Source organism: Anas acuta, chromosome 3, assembly GCF_963932015.1.
Source record: "Anas acuta chromosome 3, bAnaAcu1.1, whole genome shotgun sequence".
NCBI lineage: Eukaryota > Metazoa > Chordata > Aves > Anseriformes > Anatidae > Anas > Anas acuta.
The window spans coordinates 65,396,691-65,418,084 of record NC_088981.1 but is presented as its reverse complement, the minus strand read 5'-3'; the positions used below and the strand labels follow the sequence as shown (position 1 = coordinate 65,418,084).

Below are 21,394 nucleotides of genomic sequence, written 5' to 3'. Positions count from 1 at the left end.
TATCTCTCACTCCTCTCTCATAACTAATTCTTAATGGCTACCAGGTGGCTCCACCAACAGTTGCGGCTGACTCTTCCTATCACAAACTTTTAACTCTTTCCTTGCTTTGCTTGACATTAATGTGCTCTGGGTTTGAATATATCGTCCCATGAGAACAAAAACAGAGTGAAGAAATTTAGAAAAGTCTTATGACCACACAAATGAGATGTTACCATCTTCTTTCTTTTTACTTTAGTACAGAAAAGCTTCTGTGCGGACAATGCAACACAGGGGACAGAGGACTGGCTTTAATGGCAGGAGACCCACTCCCTGTTTCTGTTCTGCCACTAGCCTCTATTCAACCTGCAATAACAAAAGGGGTATTCAGATACATTCTGCTAGCCAGAGGGATTGCAGAAAAAGTGGAGCAATAAGGGCTGAAGAACTTTTTGTGGATGTATTTTTTATTACTTGTAGTATCAGACCAGGAGCTGGTTACTACTAAGATCTGTGCTAGGTAAATTGCTCCTGGTTTAAAAAAAAAATTATCGTACAAAGAGGCAAAACAAAAGCCTGAAGGAGGACATAGACCTGATGGTGTTGGGGCTATTTCTTCCCTGAAATAAATCACTTAAAGCTTGCAGCTTTCAACTCAACAACCTGGTGCCCTGTCCACAGCCAGACTCACTCAATGTCAAACCTGTGGGAGAATGTTACTGTTCAAAAGTAGAAAAATCTTTAAGCTATCAGAACTGAAAATAAATAAATATATTTAATAAATATTTAAATAATATTTAATAAAAATAAAAAATTAAAGAATTTTAGTGAAACTTATTATTCTAGAGCTAACCTGTTCACCTGTTTGGAAAGTAATTATTTACATTGTTTAAAAACAAACAAACAAACAAAAACTTTTCTACCAAAAGTATTATAACTTAACCATCCAGTTTAAGTCAACTATGTAAGATTTGCATTGTGTCACTAGACTTTTAAGTGCAAATATCTTTGGTAAAATTTAATCTGAGCAAACACATGCCTGTGATCTAACCTGATCATTTAGGTTCCTTTTTTAGGGAAGGATTCTAGAACACAATTCAGCTCGCCTGAAACTTCTATAGTCTTCTATAGTTAGGTGAGCTGGATCCCATCCCTGCTGTCAGGTAGCACTCTCTTCAGTAGTTTCTTTTTTCATACTTGAATGAAATGAACTGTGTCTTTTATCTGTGTCCAGTAGAGACCACACTTCATACAGTATCTTGGGGGAGCAGAACAAGGCCATAAAGAATCGGCTTGAGACTTTTAGAAGTCTGCTTATTTCATTCTGATGTTGTTGACATCAATGTTAACATGAAGTAGACCTCATCAAAGAGGGATTATGACATATTCTTTTCTCTGCTTTTTGCCTCTATTTAGCTTTTTCTTATAGGGGAAAAAAAAAAAAAAAAAGAAAAAAAAAAAAGCTTTGATCAAACAAAACACTTATAAATAAAATAATATTATCATATAAAGGGAATAAATGTCAATAAAAACAGTGATCTTGGAACCATAAAATATTATGAATTTAAATACTTTCAGAAACAATAACAAAAGCCTAGGTTAAGAGGAGAAAGGATTATTTAGATTACTGAAACACAAAGGATTTATTTAACGTTTATAATGGGATCCAAATTAAATGGAAATATGATTTCTCGTTAATATATATATATATATATATATATATTAATTCCAACTATACTTAAACCTATATGTGCCAAACATTACTAGAAAGGCCTTCTGGACTTCAGGCTTGTAGGTAATTGTATGCAGTCACTTGTTGCATTCCTTAATTTTAGCTTCCCTTTCCTTGTGAACTGAGAGTCAAATTAATTTTCATGATCCACAGCTGACATGTTCAGGACAGAAGAGAATGAATTCACCCTTGCATTGACCTGTCTCCGGTTCAACCTAATCATGAGTATGTTGGTATCTTTTTCCTGCTGTTTCACCCTGATTTATGTTTATGATATTTCAGCTAATTTTGGCCCTCTGAAATGTTGCTCTCATTGTGTCAGCTTTAACCTCATTCAGTGGCTGTGAGAATGAACTCCAGGATACAAGACATGTAGGAGATCTAGAAGATAAACATTCTTATATGATATTTAAACTGATGTATATTTTTAAAATCTCCAAAATAAATGGCAAGAAAGACCACTCCTTAAGAGTAAAACAAATAAACGATAATTTGGTTTCAAAATTTGGCTAAAGTGAGTGAAGTACAAGAAGTAGATACCCAGATCTGCTGAGGGCAGATCTTCCTGTGAGCATGCAGACAGAGGGCTGGCAATGAGGTTGCCACAGTCCCCAGCTGCTGCCGACTCATCAGCTGAGCACGCTGTGAGCTGTATGCAGCACCATACTTTCCTCTCCACAACAGACTCTCATTTCCTCTGGATGTGAGCAGGGCTATAGAGTTACAATGCCCCTGAACCATGAGATTAAAAGTCACTGGTCTGCTGGTTTGTGGGGGAGGTTTTTTGGCTTTGACTGAGTGGCATGGAACCATCTACTGGAGAGACCACCTCTTATTTATTTATTTATTTATTTATTTTTTCCCAGCATGAATCTGTAATCACAGCAATTAGATGAGGCTCATAAGCAGGAACCTGCTTAGCTTAGAAATACCAGGCTGCTGGGAATTCACTGGCTACTATGGAAGCTCATTTTTGGAATCTATTTTGTCTTTGGTCTGAAGGCAACCACATTTACTGTCTCTCTCAAGAATATTGCAAAATTCTTAATTTTTCCCTTGGTTTTAGGGGGTAATGTGAGGTGAGGCAATGGTGATTTTTTTTTTTTTTAAGATTATTATTATTATTATTATTATTATTATTTGCTTGAGTGTATTTTGCAACAAATTATGGAAATTCTTTGGTTGGATTTTTTTTTTTTCCAACCAAAACTTAAGAAGCTCTACTTTATTTTATACTAAATACATTTATTTTGTATAAAATCAAATAAAGACAGAAATAACACACCACACATTACATGCTTTTTGCCAGGATTGGAAACATAATCTTGCTAGAAAAAAAAAAAAGCACATTTAAGGGGGGAACAAAAAGAACTGTAGAAAACAAAAACAGACAAAAACAAGCAAACAAACAAAAAAAACAACAGCTAAAACATGTTACCTGACACTACAGAAATAATGTTATGCAAGTATATATTGGTAAAATTATTTCTTCATATGTTTATGTCTTTCTGTGTATTTAGCTAAATCTCTTAGTTAGAATTTCACTGGGTGGTTTTGATGGTCACCAAGTGACCATCAGCTACCAGTTTAACCTGAGCTGGAGAACTTCACTGTTTCTTCTCACTGTAGCACCTTGCATACTGTTCTGACTTAGATTGTGTTAAAGGTAACGAAGTCAAGGATCACCTAACTGTCTGGCAGGCCACCATGTGTTTTAATTACTGTCACAAACAATGCTCCATCTTCCCAGGTATCTCACATAGCAATGTAAATAGAGAGATGGAGGGAACCCTGCTCTCCTGGCCAGCTGGCTCACATATATGGCTCAAGTTGCACATTACGTTAGAGGTGGCTAAAGAAGGAGTCCAGTGGTTTCCATTAAAGCATGAGGTTAGAACTATGACCAGTCCTCAGGGTTAATTGATTCCATAGAAAGTGCTGGGCCTCCACACTGATCAGAGACCAAATGGCACAACATTAAAAAAAATGACATAATGCATCTTAAATCATCATTCATTCTGAAATGACAATTGCTATTTAACAAAACCATTTGCCTCTGTGTGTGGTTAAAGGAAGCTGGATTTATGTGTTGTTGTATAACCTTTATTAATGAGTCCCAGACATTTCTACCAAAAAAAGCCCAGTGTTCCAAAAAGAGGTAAAATATAAAGAAAATTTGGCTCACCAGTGATAGCAGATATTTACCTAGGTTGCAATGTATTTGGATTTATCAACCAAACTTTGTCTAGTGTTTAAGTATGCAAACAAGGTTAAGTACGTAGTGAAGTTTCTTTATACCTGGATACAAAACAACTATAATTTGAATATAGTTCCAAAGACTTTTAGTGTCATACATAAGATTTACTGTGTCACTAACATTGGGGTCCCAGAAAACATGATTTGAAAAGGAGGAAAAAAAAAAAAAAAAAGATACTTTTGCTTTTCATGTTGAAATATTTTATGTTTTCACTAAATATATATATATATATATATATAAAAGAATTTTCTGGCTTAGTGGCAACACTTTTTTTTTCAATCCCTAATTAAAAAGTCAAACACTCAGGTGTCTGTCACAGAAACTGAGGGAAACTGTCCCCCCCACACTAGCAAGCATTGGGTGGAGAGGGCATCATTCTCCAGACAGCTTTCATAGTAACCGATTCTCTTCTCTGCTAATTACAGTTAAATGGTCTGCATAGCTGTGAAAGTACTTGTTCCACTTCATCGTAAAATGTAACCAGCTGTAGAACTGTGCTGTCCTACAGACAGAACAGTCTCTTCTGTTTTGAGATCTTTTCTTACACATGAACAAAAGAGAATTTTATCATTAAAAGCACAAAGCTTGAAAGATATATTTGTTTTCCTTAAACACAGAAAAAAAATGTAAATAGCCTTATTCTTTAGAACAGTAGATAAAATGCGAAATATTAAAACAACTGCCTTCAACATCCTAAATAATAGTTTGTTTTCTTTCTAAAATAAATGAATTTGGACTACAAGCCAGTTTCAAGAGCATAAAAAACATTAATGCTCCATTAGGGTAATTCATCAGTACATGCTTAACAGACTGAGTATAATGAAAACAAAACAAAACAAAACAAACAAAAAAAACAAAGCGCACACACACACACATCAGAAATATTTTAAAAACCTCACAGTATTAAAAAGTACATTTTAAAAGGGGATTCGCTTGTTTTATAGACTAAAATTAATAAATTATAGCACTTGAGTCTCATCTACTTTATGCTACTACTGAGAATTAAAGGAGCAGGAAAAGTAATCTAGAGTAAGTGAACGGGGCAAGCAAAAAAAGTGAAGGCAGGCATGTGCTTCTGACCTCAGATGAACTGCAAATGCATAAACTGTGCAGTCTTATGAAATGCTGAACACTTCCAGGATCCAACAAAACCCTGCCTTTTGCTTTATGCTTTTGACTAGCTGCTATCAACGAAGGACAAACTATATTAACTGCTCACTCTAGAATACAGCTCCCCACTCTGCAGTATATCGCTTATTAGTTGCTTGAGCAGCTGCTTCTCTCCTTGATCCACTGTTGCAGCTGTGGGACAGGGCAAGTGAAAGAGAAACTGTCTTTTTGCCCTGGTATGGTTGTTCCTCGTCATTTCTGCCTTTCGAGGAGTGAGCTCCAGGGTCATGGGTTGCCCTTCGGGAAGCTTTTGTTTCCTGCGTCACAATATTTACTTGAAGTTGACAAGTCCATCTTTTCAGCAGAAGGTAAGTGACATGAGAGTCATGCAGTATGAAGTGTACTCAGTAATTTAAGCCAGTCCTGCTTAGGGCTTTTGAAAGGAAGCGTGAAGACTTGCATTCGACCCACTTGTCAATGGGGCACCAGCGAAGAGAAAGAACGCAGACTTGTGTGCTCTCTGTGGTTTGTGTCATTGGGTAGACAGGCTGCTGTGATTTGAAACAGCTGAAAAAGTGATCTGAGTACTGTGGAAGTCTTTGATTGGAGTGCTTCAGTCTTTGGCTGACTTCTCTCTGCAGTCCTAGATCAAAGGTAGGTCGTGCAGAGCAGGGAAGGAATCCCAGGACACCAGTGAACACAGGAGGAGGGGTCCAAACCTCAGCTGACCACACTGATGTGTTTCTTGGGATTTTTAGATTTTTTAAGTAGGCAGATTATAAAAATTAGTATGGAGAAAATAGATATTTTTCTGTCTGTGAAAGTTCTTTTTCTGAGAAAACATAGTATTGATATTTAGTGCTACAAGCATATATCATGTGTATCACCTAAATGATGTTTATTATTCCAGTTACTGCTTTACTGACTATTCCACTCAGAATAATTGAGAATTAAAGTAAAATTTTAATTACTCTTCTGAAGAGAAACTAAATAGATAGAGGACAGGGCATCTTAATTCTTCACTCTGACTTAGTCCATCCACTAAGGAGCCAAACAGGCTCACTGTCAGGGCCTGACCTGCCAACTCATCAAAGTCACTGTCCTACTATACCACAGTCCATGGACATTGTCAGAAAAACACAACTGTATAAACATGTGCCCAGTGGAATTGCCTCTCACAGATGTTTTGAAGTACATGCTGAGCTGTAAGAAGTTCCACGGACCGTTTAGCTATTAAAGGTAAGCCTGAACTGAAGAGTTTTCCTGGATCAGGTCCTGACTAGGGAAAAGAAAAGACGTCAGCTAAGCTAGTGTTGGCTTTGTGGCATTTCTATTTAAAGTGTAGCATAGTACAGAGTACTGGCTCTGCCAGCTGAGACAGGACTGGAAAATATCAAGCAGGTTTCCATCCACTCCTGAGCTCTCTTGTAGCACACGTGCAACCCTCCACATCTAAACTGCAGATCCAGGAAGTCCCAGGGCAGTCATCAAATATGAGGGATCCACATTTCCCTTAAAGCTAGCTCTGGGGAATGACGTGATCTAGGTTTTAATGCTTATAACAAAAGGATTCAGACAAACTGATCTGAAGTGATAATAAAGAATGGAAGCTACATCTGTGGAGCAAATGTGTGGAGCTTTTCAGAAAGCATATTGCTTGCTGTGATGAATAAAGTCTCAAAGAAACTCACAGAAAGGCAACTGTTTGTGTAGCATGAAGTCCACATTCTTTTCTAAGTAGAAAAGCGAATATCCTTCCTTTCCTAACCCACCCCTTTGTTGTAATAACTAATCTTAATAAAATGTGCATCTGAAAGCTGTCATTTTCCTATGTTTTCTATCCTGTATTTGGCAGCGAAGAGTTCAGCTGTGACTTCATTATGTTTGCAGTTATTTCTTTTCTCTCCTGGATTTTATTTGTTTTAGCCAAATGGAAAACCATGCTCTGTCTGGTTTGCTGAGGCAGCTGCTCCCTTGTGATTGATGGCATTCAGCTTTCATGTTTGCATACCTGTGGCTGATGCCTCCCATCTTGCATGACATCAAAGGGAGGCGGCGCTGACTGGCATCTTGATTCAAGGATTGTGTTTTCCGTGCTTGGCTGGGCCAGGAGTGCTGCACTTGCTGAATTCCTTTCCTGTAGCTGTGTGTGTGCTGATCTGGTGACCCCTTCTTGCCACTCACTTCCTCCCACATGGAGAAGGTTGCCTAATGCTGGGTGGGAACTTCTGCCTTTAGTTGCTGATGTCCACAAGACAAGGTCTGGTGAATGACAGTTTGTTATTTTCACTCAGCCTTTAATGGTGTGTAATATGTTTCTTAGAAGTTGGCTGATGTGTGGGTAAAGTCTGGAGGTCTGTTCAGTGATACAGGTCCCACTGCAGTAAGTGAACTTGTTGAGATGTGTATGAATCTGTCTGTGTGCTATGAAGTGAATTGTGCATTAGTTGTGCACCTAGGTGTTGAAGCGACATTTCCAGGAACTTTCAGGATCAGTTTTAAATTTACGTTAGAGTAATGCCTCATGCCCCAGCTATGACTGAAGCCTCACCAGGAAATGAGAGTGTGATGAAATGTGATGAGGAGGGAAAAAAAAAAAAAAAAGGCAAGAGGGTTCCACAAAGAACATACAGTAGAAAGGAAATCCTGTTCCTAAGCTCATGTGCTATTTTAAGAACATAGGATTGGAAGGGACCTGCTCAGTTACTAAGGTCAGTTCAGTACAGCCTTGGGCAGCCAGAGACCTAGGTGTCCACAGAACGTCTGCTTCAGAGAACTAGGACTCTGTACTTCAGCACATGACTTGTGTGCCTAAGTATCCTTACTGTGAGATCCCAGGTCCAGCAAAGAGGTTTAGGATAACCTTACAGAAAACTTCAGGGACAAAAAATCTCTACCTAATGTTCTACCTACTGAAAAGATAGATGTCTACCTCCACTCAGAGATGGTAGTGGTCAGGATGGTAGCTACTCCTCTGGACTCTGAATCCTTCTTATCCTTATGAGGTTTGAGTCACCAGTATTACCAAGTTACAAGTTACCAAGTCAGTGACCATGGTAAAAGGCTATGAAATTTTCTGTGTGAAATCACTGCTTGTATCTCCAAGGAAGTCAGGCCCATGTGAAACCAGAAAAGCAGTATTTCTTACACAACAACATTCAGAGAGGAAAGGGAGATTCTGCTCTGCAGAATAGATTTGATATTTTCAGCAGCAGTCTGATGTACAATACTCAAAAAACTGTGGTGGAGACAGATAAACTAAAGTAATTTTGGACTGTGGATGACAAATCCTTATAAATCTGCTTAATTACAGCACTGAAACATGCACCCAACTCAACCAAGAGAGGGAACTTCAAATTTGTATCTCTTGGCTCTTTCTTTCTACTGGCTCTCTGAAGCATCCCAGCTCCCAGACATGGCTGCTGAGTATTCCGGTGAAGAAGACAAACTCCTTCCAATAATGAAGATGTGTCACATAGCTACCTAACAGAGAGATGTTTTTCAGCGTAATTGATACTATTCCTAGAGCTGAGAGTCTGCATTTTAGGTTTTGCTGTATTGTTACTGTGCCTTAGCTCCCTTTATTAAAGGCTTGCCTCTGCAATTCAATGCTTCAGAAAGCACTATTAGAAGAAAGTAGGAATTTTGTGAGAGAGTACCAGTCCAGTGCTTTAATCACAGTACTGCTTTTCCTTGAAAAAAAAAATCCCCAATCTTGATCAAATTAAGGCTCACTTCATTTCTAAATCTACAGGAACTTTCTCGGTGTGTAATATAGGCAATTTTAAAAGATGTTTTTTCCCTACAACAGATATAAAGTATATGTGTGCAGTGAAGTTTATAATACATTGACAACCAAAGAAGATTGGACATCATTGCTGATGTCTCATAATCTAGGATAATGAGCATAAAATTAGGAAATCAGTGGTCTGTGGATAAATACATCACCTTTCTATTTTCTTTGCTGCTAGAGTCTTAGGGTTTGGGTCTCACAACATCAGGCTTTGGCTAGCAAATCAATGAGGTTTGCATAGATGCAAGTGGGAAGGTTTTGGCCTAGATTTTTTTTTTTTTGTGTGTGTGTAAAAAAATTTTTTGGTTGAAACCTTCAGGATCCAAAAAAACATATCCTGTGGGAAAGGAAGCCTCTCTACTTTTGGTCATACTTCAAACTTGGACCAGTCTACCACTGATTAAAAATCATTTATGTCTTCCGATATCTGTTGAAATTTATGAGAGAAACATAATGTCAGCTGAATTCCAGGTGGAGAAAACTCTGAGCTACACCTTGCATGTGAGCCACCTCGAGGTCAACCACTGCAAAGCTCAGAACTGCCCACTCTTTCCAGAGCGCATGAGCCTTCAGGGTTACACTCAGAACAATGCACACTTGACCTCTTGATACCCTTACTGGACTTCTGAGATATTTCTGGTTTCCAAAACTCTCTTCATAAACATAAACTTCACTTTACATTTTATAAAAATACAGGAAAAAACAAAACAAAACATATTCTGAGAAACCACAAAGAGAAACCCAGTGAGCATGATACCAGAAGAGAAAACATATAATCTCCACATGAATATTGGTCTTGGCAGTGCAATACAGTATAACTGATCTTGTTAAAATATCTAAAATTACTACTCCTTCAGTATTATTACCTGCAGGGGAGGAGAGAGACACAAGAAGTTCTTGGTGTGGTTCAGAAGGACAAACTATCAATAATACTGTAATGGACAAGGGTAGAACTTTTCAACTGGGGATCATGTCTTTTATCCCTTTACAAGTTAGGAGTGAAGTCCAAGCAAATCACAATATCTGCCTTCACGCACAATGGAGGAAAACCAGGCATTTGCAGATTGTGGTTCATCCTGTTCATTATAAATATGAATTTATTGTTATCTCTCAAGAGATACTCAATCTTTTTAGCCTACATGGCTAATGCAGCTTGGATAGCCAGTTTTTAAATAGGCTAGGTTTGACAAGATGAATTCTACCTTGAATGACTTTGGAGAGTTCACATTTCGTCATATCAGTGATACTTGGCAATCAACCTAACTTGATAAATTAGGCGCAGTTGTAAAATAAGCAGTTTAGCACGCAAAATGCATGATCATTCATCCAGGAATAACATGTATAGCCATATTTATAAGAAGAGGGATTACATCCTAGAAAGCAGTGATGCTGAGATGGATTTCATGTTCCTTGGTAGGTAAGGCAGGTGGGTAGACATAAACTCCTACAGAGGCAAAAACACTTAGAAATTAAACATCAGTCTTGGATGTATAAACAAATGAATACATTGAAAAACTAGCCAGTAATACTGTCTCTTAAAAAGGTATTAATGAGATCATTATTGTGATCTGTTTCACTCTTACACGAAAATAGTAAAATTTACTTGCTCTTACTTCAAAAAGGAAATTTAAAATGAAAACCAAACCAAACCAAATAAACAAACAAAATAGGGATGCTTATATTACTAAGAAACAAATAGAATTATGTAAGATTTTTTTTTGTTGTTGTTTTGGTTTGTTTTTGTTGTTTTTGTTTGTTTGTTTTTTCCTTTTAATTTATCCAGAATAAAAGATGACTTCCTCAGGTTCGCTGAAAACAATTAGGAAGATTAATCAGTGAGAAAATACAAAATGAAACTCAGTAACAGCATAATATTTTTGTCAGGTTAACTAGGCACTGTTTGTTTTAAGTCAGATTATTGGAGATATGGCAGATTCCTCATTGTTGGTTTTCCTTAAGAGAGGGCTGCTAGTGTGACAGAGATGTTATGAAACATACAGATCAGATCACATTAAAATAGTGACTGTTTTCCATTTGAATTTGAATTTGCATTCATCTCGGCAGGACTAATTTTAAACTGGGACAAAGATTCTGAAAAACTCTAATTAAAGGCTTATTTCAGTCCCAGGTTGCCCAAAGTCTTGTCACGTGTCTGTGAATAGTTCTCAAATTCCAGCAGAAATATCATCATTGTAGATTTTCACTGTTTCTGAAGTGTGCTACAATGCCATGGCATTCAGAAATCCTGTCATTCAGCTGAACAGAAAGCAGGTGCCAAACAGCATTCCTCCTATTCCTGCTCTGCACCACCATCTAGACTTCTGTCTGGAAAAGGGTGCACATCTGGAGGAAGTGTCCTTTCCTGGAGGATTAAAATATCTTGTTTTAACATTTAAAAAAAAAAAAAAATCCACGTATGTATTGTATATCCACACACATATATATGTGTGCGTGTGTGTCTGTGCATGTTTCTTGTAACAAACAGAAAACAGTATGCATTACTTTCCATCCTTGCATATTCTGCAATTAACTGAAGTAATGGTGCTGTGAGGCATATATTGTTTCACCACTGTAATCTACCCACTGTGTCTCAGGATAAAGATTTAAAAACAGAGAAAGGAAACAAGCATTTACTTCAATTCCTCAGCTCCTTTCTGAGCCAACTTTTCTGAGATCCTTTTCAACAAGATATCTTTATTAAGTTTCTCCTTTTGTAAATCTATGCAGGCATTGAACATCTAAACTCATTTACTAATCATACAATAATATTTTGTACAGTGTTTCTTAATAATTCCTTAAAGTTTAAAAAAGATCATTAGATTTTTATTTTTTTTCTTTTCTGATGAAGTCCATCACCTAAATAAAATACTATCACCTAGATAAAACACAAATCTGCTCCAACTAAGTAAGAGCGGAGTAAAGAGAAGAAATTTAGAGGAACTCAGAGGAAATGTAAATACTGAATTAACTTGCAAGAGAAGAAAAAGAAAGGACAAAAAAAAAAAACAACAAAGAGTAGTGGTTTTGCTCTAAATTTTAAAAATTATTTTAAGATCCTAGTTCAATTCTCACAGGTACCAGTCATTTAACTCAAAGTGTTTTTATGACTTTGAGATATGGACCGCAGATAAAACTTCCACAAAGGTTATGTGGTGTTTTTCCTTCCTAATGGTAACAAGTTCCTTTCTGGTTTACATTCTAAATTAACCCCACCAACAAAAATAGCTCAACATGAAGGTCACTGACAGAAATCCTCTCTGTAGGGAAGAGGATTGTTACAAACACAATTAGCTGATGAAATGATTTCTCCAGTAAAACAAGTAGAATATGCTGAGTGAATGGAGATATATAGATATGAAACAGGGAAAAGTGCTCTTTCTTTTTATTTTTCTCCCTGCTAGCAGTAATTTCAGGTGTAAGATACTTTTATTATTATTATTATTATTTTATTATTTTTTTTTCCCTCTATAACAACTATTCTGCTCACTAGTTGTCAGTTCATTTACTAGCAGCCAAGGACAGCTAGGACAAACACGTTACACCCACAGTGTTACTGGCACTCACTTGGACTAACTATGTTTGAAGCACAATAAAGAAACCTTTCTATTAATCTGAATAGACATCCATCAAATTCTGAAGTAGACTCCTGAGGACTCAAAAATGAGGAGATTAATTTGCTAAGCATTTATTTGTAGATTCAGGATAATGGAAAACATGATTCATGTAGTTATATATTGAAGAAACCATGAGACAAGAACCTCTCAGACTAGTTCTCCAACTGAGAAAAACTTGTATAAGTTCTTTGTTGTCAAAGGATTGACACAGAGACATAGTCTTTGTTTTTTAAAAAGCATTTCTGATTAAAATACCTTTGCATTTACAGGCATTTTTGGTCAGGAAAGCATAAAATGAGTAGGGTAAAATTTATCTGAATTTAATAAAAGCTTCCCAGTACTTATGCCGGTGACTTTAAATTGTTTGCAAAGTTTTGGAACATAAACATAGTTATTGTTATGATTCTTACTGCTTCCTGTTTAAGGACAAGACAAGAAGTGGAAATTGCTCAAAAATAGCTTCTTGGAAGTTGTTTCCATACCAGACTGAAAGTGTTTTTACAAAATTTCCAGCACTGTTTTCCATATCAATATGTTCTCATAAATAGTGCTTGAACAGTATGCTGCTGATTAGAATCACACCAAACTTGTAAATCTTACATGTGGATCTATCCACAAATTCTAAGTTAGTATTGATCATAAAAGTGATACATCCAAGTTTAAAGCAAGTGAAGAATTCTGGTGACTACTGTGTTGTACAGTAATATTGTATGTCCACAGTGGCAAGACTTTAATACTACCCATATTCCAGCCTTTGCCCTAGAGCTTGCTGCCTGTGAAGATACACAAAACTTCAATCGACCTGATAGAGCCCCACTGGGCCAAACTTTATCACAGTTTTCTCTGTCCTTAAATGTTCTTCCTTCCTTCTCTTTTTTCTTGATTATTATCCTACCTCCCCAGACACAGTGAGACATTTGGGTTTTGTGTTCCATGGCTGCTACTCTATAGTCTTTGCGACAAAACCCAAGTCTGGCAGCTGTCTCAATATTCAATCAGCTTGTTTTCTTTTTCTTCAGAGAGTTTGAGGTAAGGAACCTCAGCAAAACCAAAATGTCTGAAATGAAATCTTTTGCAAGGCTGACTTTTCAGCATTTGTTTGTTCAGTTCTGATGCTCAACCAGGCAAAATAATCACGAGGGTGACTTTGGAGGATTAAAGTCTTAAGGCCCAGTGGATTAGTATGTTCAAACCTATAACTTTCAGCTGTCAGAGAGAAGAGGGTTTGCTTCAGGAACACTTTTTTTTTTTTTTTTTTTGTATGTTGTTGCATGCATGGAGCCCAATTTGTCAAAGCACTGAGCAACTCCCAAGAATTAATGAATTTATCTTCCAAACTGCCTGGAGAAGAAGAGAAGGATTATCTCCATTTTACAGATGTGGAAACAAGGGACAGATGGATTAAATGACTTGCTTCAGGTCATTTACAGGGCACTTCAGGCTGCAGGAGCACTTTCTGATTTGGGTCAGGAGCAAAAAAGAGGGGTTCTATGAGACTCTTCACTTCTTTTCCCCAAATGAGGAAAACACCTTCTTTGGGCTTTTGCCTACTGGTGAACTCCAGGGACCCCATTCTCTCCCACAAGGTCTCTCAGTAATGCTGTTGATGTCAGCCACTAAAAACACCAGAAAATGACCTTGGCCTGATGCCTTGGATGTAAAGGAGTACATCTTGGCTGAGTGAGGTGAACTGGGCAATCCACCAAAAGGTTTTGATTACTCGTCTGGCCCACAGATCTTCTTCAGCTAGACCTGTTAAGAGAAAGAATGCTATGTAACTGGTATACACCAAAGCCACAGGGAAAATTAAGTTAGGGGTGTCTGTCTCAGGTCTTGTGTGTGTGATAAATGTATCACACCAATTATTTTAGTGCTGGGAATAAGGGAGCTGTGTTGAAGTGCTGATTTAAAATACTTTTTGTTCATCAAACAATTCTTATTTTCAATGACAGCCAAAATGATTTCCTTCCCACTTTGGTAAATGTTGAGATAGCTGACAGGACCAGTTATCATTCTGAAAGTGCCTTCAGAGTCCAGGCATCTGTTTTCTATCCTGTCATTGGCTCGCTATTCTTGGAGTTGCTTGAGATTATTCTCCAAAATATTTGGAAGATCTGGAATCTTATTCTAGAGATTAAGTGTGGGAGGTGTACTAAATATACCTGCTGCAGGGAGTTGCATATATTTTCTTTCAGATCTATAATTTGTTTTAAACAGATCTATATAGATATAGATCTTTTCAGATCTATAATTTGGGACACCCATTAAAGAAACAAAGAAACAAACAAAGCAGTATTCAAAGTCCACCAGAATATCATGTTTTAGGGGGGAGGAGAGGGGAAAGAAAAAGGAAATCCTTGCTTTGGCTATTTCATGATATTTTCTCACCAGAGACTCCTGTGCAGATGGACATATTCAGCTCAGCCAACATTGTAGCACTTCCTCTCCTGTCTTTTTTTGAGACTGCCAGAAAGGAAACAAAATCATCTGCATTATCTGGAAGCCAAAGGCCTGCAAAAGTTTTCTCCGTAGTATTCAGTTAGAGTTTGTAAATGCACTTGTAACAGTTTGCTGATGTCCTTTTCTAAGGGTGCCCTGATTACATCAGCACAAGTCACAAATATTTCTGATTCAAATGATGAAGGATGTTTTTAGCTACATGGTTTTCTTACCTGTAGGAACCGAAATGGAATAAGTCCTACATCAGTTTTTCTCATTCAGTCAGTTCCTTTATTTTCTTCTGACTTAAATTGGTCTCACAAACATGATGTCTTATATCCAGATGCATAGTTCTCTTTTTAAAACAAAATCAGGTGTATCATATCAAGATAGTAGAGCGAAGAAAAAAGCCGTTGTCTTTCCCTCTGGTGTGATGGCTGTTTATTCTCCCTTAGAATCATCACTATTCTGTTTAAAGGTATGTAAAAAATTGTCTTACATCAGTTGAGATACACAGAGAGAAAAGTATATTCTTAGGAGAATATTGTCCCCCTTTTCTGATACGTTAATTACAAGGAAAGTGAAAAACACACAGCCCCATCCACTCTTTTCTGGCTCAGAAGAACCATTATCATTGTTGAATTTGAAGTTAAGGAATCAGACATTAATTGGATGACCGTAGCAGTGCTGTAGAGCTTTTCCTTTGCACATACTGGTAAAAGGGACTACTTAAGAACATTAAATAAGATGGGCAATGGGAAAAAAATATTGTAACAATACGTCAGCCACTTCAGTGGAGATTTCCTGCATATGCATTTGAATAAAGTAAGACAGCATTATCTTGCTTTTAAGGATTTCCATTTGCTTTGGTTGACCTACCACTCCGTCTTTTAAATGAAGATGCTTTTGGAAGGTATTTGTAAAGATTTTAAAGAAGCTGGAGAGAAAACGGAGTTTTCTTAGCTGCTATGCAATGTCTTACATGCCCAGACAGACAACTCTTGGCTTTACAGATGCCCTCAAAGTCAAATTTCTGAGCAAACATGCAGACAGTTGTCTTGCATGGGCAGTCTGGGTAGTACTCCCTGGAACACTCAGGCCTCTACACATTTAAGCACATCCCTTTATACTGATATTCTCTTGGTTGTCTGCAGAGCAGGTGTACAACAGGAAGGCAGGCAGGTAAGAGAGCCCCATCCTTACTTCTATCTCCATCAGTTACTGGCCAGATATCATCACAAGTCTCTTCCACAAGCTGCTGATTTCTTTGAGCAGTGCTAGTGAATAGGCTGCGTCTCAAAAACTAACTTAACAGCAAATGCACCATCCTCATTTTTCATCTCAATATAAATCTAAAAGTATGGAAGGAAAAATAGGAAGAAGGCAAGTTTCCTCATCCCCCAGAATGTTCATTCATCACAAAGATGACACCAGGAGATTAGTCTGCTATGTGTTATTTATTATTTTGTGGTACATAGATCATTTTTCAAATAGAAAAAGCACTCCGCCTAACCATTTATTCACATCTGGATATAACTTTTTGGTTTGACTAAAAATCACCTAAGCATCTTTATGCACTTAGGAATGATTCCAATGCATATGTAAAGAGATGCTGCTTCACTCTGGTGTTTTTCAAAAGACTCTGGAATGCCATGCATTCTTTCCATTAGAAGAGTGAAATCAATTTACCTCCAAATGTGCCCCCTTGGCAATACTGTACTTTTGCCAATATTACGAATATGTGAGTATGTCTGGAACTTACTGGTATGTTTTTCTGACAAACAGAAAAATGTTCATAAGAAAAATAAGTGGCTGAAAACAGTTGCTTCATTTTTTGCTCTTTTGAAATAGCACGTAGCTCCAAATAATTATTTATATGCATAGTATATTTTAAAAAGTGTCCTCCCTCTCTTCAGATTTTGAAAATGTTTGAAGTTTGCATTGGGAATTGCATATGCAATGATGTTGCCTCACCTACTGTAATGATATGTAAGGATCTGGGAGTAAATGCAACTATCAGGTAAATCACAATATGAAAAGTGATAAATGAAATACCTTTCCAGAGTGAGATTCCAGGGTGAATTGTTCCATATATCACTTAAGCATAAGCATTTTAATTTTTTTTTTTATTATTTTTTTTCAGACTCCAGCTATTAGGCAGCACTGAACTCACAATTCTTTCTGTCAATCCACAGGAATTACTTTAACACACAAAGATCAGAATGTTTTTACTTACATAAGGAACCAATAATATTTTGGTAATCACTAAAGACTGGAAATGTGTTTTTTATACTGCTATATTTTGGATTGTAGCTTATTGTATGCTTCAAAGAGTCTCCAGAAGGATTACCAACAATGTCTAGGGATGGTAGAAAACAAACAGGTAGATCCTCATACAGAAAGTTCATGAACAGTAGAAGTAGAGGACTGAAAGACAGGATAGCATGATGCAGAAACATCTTTCCCCTATTTTTTTTTTTTCCTGTGGACCTTACCTTTCCCACAGCTGTAACTCATTTTATTTATTTATTTTTTTTCAGCAGAAGTGAACTGTGTGTGGTTACATAACTGTCCAGCAACTACCAGAAAAACTCAGTTTTCAAAGCACCTAAAGGGAAACAGAAACATAAACCATCAACTATTTCTAAAGAACTCAGACTCTCGAGAGACCTTTTCAGTAGTTCAGCAGCCTCTCTAGGGGAAGGGTTTCAGATGAGCTCTCAGATCCAAGCTTTTGAGGTTTGACAGCAGTCTGCAGAAGAAGTTTTGGTCTGGGCATGCTTTTAGGATGATAAATTACTTAATTAAATGCATCACACCTATCTCTCTTCATTTCAACAACCACAGATATCCACACAGCATGAGGAATCCCAGCTGGGTGCAATCTCAATTGATTAGCATAATTTGCAGTGCTATGTGAGTAAACAAACATCATAATTGTTTGGAATTAATGAAAGTAAGAGGAAATTGAGTTAACGAATAGGAATATGGGCTTTAGTTGATGCTGAGTTCAAGTGTTAAAGAATGATAAGTAGCAATAAAGAATTGAAGGGAAAATTTTCAGAGGAGGAGGTTATTTCTGCAAAAGTGTCTGGAATTCCATGTCTTCTGAAGAGCTGGGGAAAACAAGCTCATCACTGTAGCATTTCTCTGATTATTACCATGCAACATATATCAACATATCATCACTAACCAACAAGATGCTATGTTACTGTAATATACTACGTACAATACAACACTTTTTTTTTTTTTTTTCCCCAGTCTGGTGTACCAATGGCTACATTATATATACTATTGCTATATGTTATTATATATACTATCCATATTAATATTCTATATGATTTCTATGCTATATATAAGGAGAAAAATAAGTAGCAAACAACATGCTAGCAAATTAGCCATGAGACATTTCCAGATCTCTGCCCAAAAGGGTTTACAATATAGCAAGAAAACATTATTCTATTCTTTTACATAGGCTGGTGATTGAGGCCAAAATTGACTACAGTGTCAAGGAAGAAGTAGAGAGGGAAGAAGAGAAAGAAAGGGCTGTACAGAAAAATAGAGCATCTCTCTGCCACAGGTCCTGGAGTGCTTTCTGCATCAGTTGATGTATAAAAGAAGCACATAGCCTCTGCAGTGTCAAATCTCTATGGCTAAAGAGTGAATAGCTTCACCCTATTTACAGTCTATAGATGATCTGGTAATTTTATCCCAAAGCTTGAGTCCCACACAGGCATCTTAATTCCTTCATTAATCTCATTGTTTCTTTACTTATCTTGTGCTTTTCTCCATTTTCACCTTAGCCTCTCTTTCCCTCTGCCTGGATTTCTTTGTGCTACTTTTTAATACCTAAAGCTATGACACAGAGGTTACAGATCTGTGATTTTGTGATATAGAACACCTGGCTGGTTTGTTACTAGTGTCTGTATGAAAAAGTTGTGTTTTTTATATAGATCTGTCTTTGATGAAAGAAATCATTGTTTTACCCATGTAACTGGGGAGCAAAAATTGTATTAGAAGCTACATAAGAAGAGGGATAAGTAAAAAAATATATATTTCATTCTGGTTTACAAGTAGCACTCTTGATGTATTGGTTTTCTGGGCAACTGCAGGATGTACAGCACAGAGGCTGCTCCACTATATGATAAGGCATGTGTATCCTGCCTGGTGTCTGTTATATGAACAAGGAGAAATATGAGCAAACTTTTTAAAGTTTGTGCAAGTGAAAAATCATAGAACCATCGAATTGTAGAATGGCTCAGGTTGGAAGGGACCTTAAAGATCATCTAGTTCCAACCACCCTGCCATGGGCAGAGAAACCACCCACTACATCTGATTGCCCAGGATCCAATGTGGTCTTGAACACCTCCAGGGATGGGGCATCCACTAGTTCTCTGAGCAACCTGTTCCAATGCCTCACCACTGTGAGTGAAGACTTTCTTCCTAACCTCTAATCTAAGCCTACCCTCTTTTAGTTTAAAACCATTCCCTCTTGTCCTGTCATTATCTGAGCAAAAAGTTTTTGCTCCAACTTTTTTATAAGCCCTCTTTAAGTATTGAAAATTGTAATAAGATCACCTCAGAACCTTTTCTTCAGATTGAACAGTCCCAGCTCTCTCAGCCTTTCTTCACAGGAGAAAAATTAAATGAAAATATATATATATATTTTTTCCAATGTCTAAAAAACATTAATAAATGCTCATATATACATTTTTTTTCACACATATTTTCTCTTAATAATTCAAGATAGAATTAGAAGCGAAGGCTTAGAAATAAAGCACAAAAGAGGATTCTCACCATATTTTCCAGGCAGCTACCAGGAAGGAAAGTAAGGTCTCTGGAAAAGCTTGTACTTACAGAAATTTCAGATCAAAGAGATGAGAATATATAGAGAACAGCTTTGAATTTTCACATGCATTTCTGAACCTAATTTGCCAGATTTTGAAGGGCCAAGCAACATACTTTTGAATAGCAATACAGTAGAAGAAAAAGAATTTACAGAGAGAAAATTACACAGACACTGAACAGAGAATACTAGAAGATACATGTAGAAAATAAATGTATATAAAATGCAATTTCTTCCCTTAATGTTTGTTCTTTTTTACACATCTCAACACTGTATGCACATATTCCAACTGTTGTATTATTTATTGTTCTTTGTTTTCACCTGCTGTGAGCTAGATATAAATAAAATGATAACTCTACAGAGCAATACAAAGGTGCCTGGGAAAGAAGAGTTATTAATCTGAAATCAGACTGTTTCATCACTAGAGTTTTTTGAACCACAGAAAGCATAATATGAATGTTGAATTTGAACTCTATTGGAGAATCACAAATGAAAAAGGAAGAGTTTGGGAAATTTAAACTGGATGGCCTGGGTACTTGGGGAAAAATGTAGGAAAAAAATGTATGATGTGCCTGTGAGAGTATCCAGAATATTTTCTGTTAAACTGCTGACAGATTTTAAATGTATAAAAGGATGGAATATCTTCAGATTAATATTTAAAAAAAATGTCAATGTATTACAGCCTTAATATCTGGCAGACTGGTGATTAACATCTATGGCAATGGTTTCTTTCCAAAGATAACCTGAGCCAAAGAAATGTAACTTCTTTAAGAGCCAAGGAGAATGTTAATGAGTCTTTCATAGCCTTAAAAACATAAATCTTAAGAAGTCAGTGATATGTCTCCTAATTGAACAAATCTCCCATGTGTATGCCTGGCAATCAATCATGAACCCAACACATGAGGAATCAGCATTTAATGATGCAAAATCTGTCTGAATTCTGGGGGGGAGTGTTGTGGAAACATCAATACTCCTCCCAAGAAGGTGTTTTGGATAAACTCCAGCTCAGATGGTTTTATACAATACTCACTATCTTATGAATAAAAAAAAAAAGCATAAAACAACCACCCTTCATGTAAGAACATTAATGTTCCACGTGTAAGAACAGCTTTCCTGGGTAAGGATTACCCAGTAGTTATAAAGCAAAATTGAAAATAGAGTTTTCCATATAAATAGTCAATTAAAGAAATAGGTTGCAGTGACTCTTTTTGTCTTGTCCAATTGCACATATTGACTGCAGTAGTCTCCATGCAAACCTTTGCATATTACCAAATTAACTCATATTACTTCTTGATTGCCATTCTTCATTATAGTTGAATTTAGCATAAATGCAGTATTTTATTTAAATAAAAGACTTTGCAGAGCCATCTTAGTCTTGTTGATCTATGATTTACAGTGAAGTATTTTATAACAGAATATATTAAAATATACCAATTTACATGTGGAAATTACAGTTTTAAAACAACTGAAAAAGTAAAAGTAAGGATGCTTTTTTTATTTTTAGATTTTTTTTTCCCTTCTCATGAGGCACAGCTACATGACTTGCAGTGAGCCTGATACTCAGTCATAAGTGGTTCTGGAGCCTATTAGTCATCTGCGTGATGCATTTCCTGCAAAGATGAAGGTG

At 36.8% G+C, this 21,394-nt stretch overlaps 1 long non-coding RNA gene across 1 annotated transcript; it reads left to right on the top strand.

Moving 5' to 3' along the window:
- The first annotated feature begins 5,141 nt into the window (after positions 1–5,141).
- On the top strand, positions 5,142–11,881 carry LOC137854310 (uncharacterized). The gene is made up of 2 exons (XR_011095084.1): positions 5,142–5,443; positions 8,389–11,881. It is a non-coding gene; the product is annotated as an uncharacterized lncRNA (long non-coding RNA).
- Positions 11,882–21,394: the final 9,513 nt, after the last annotated feature.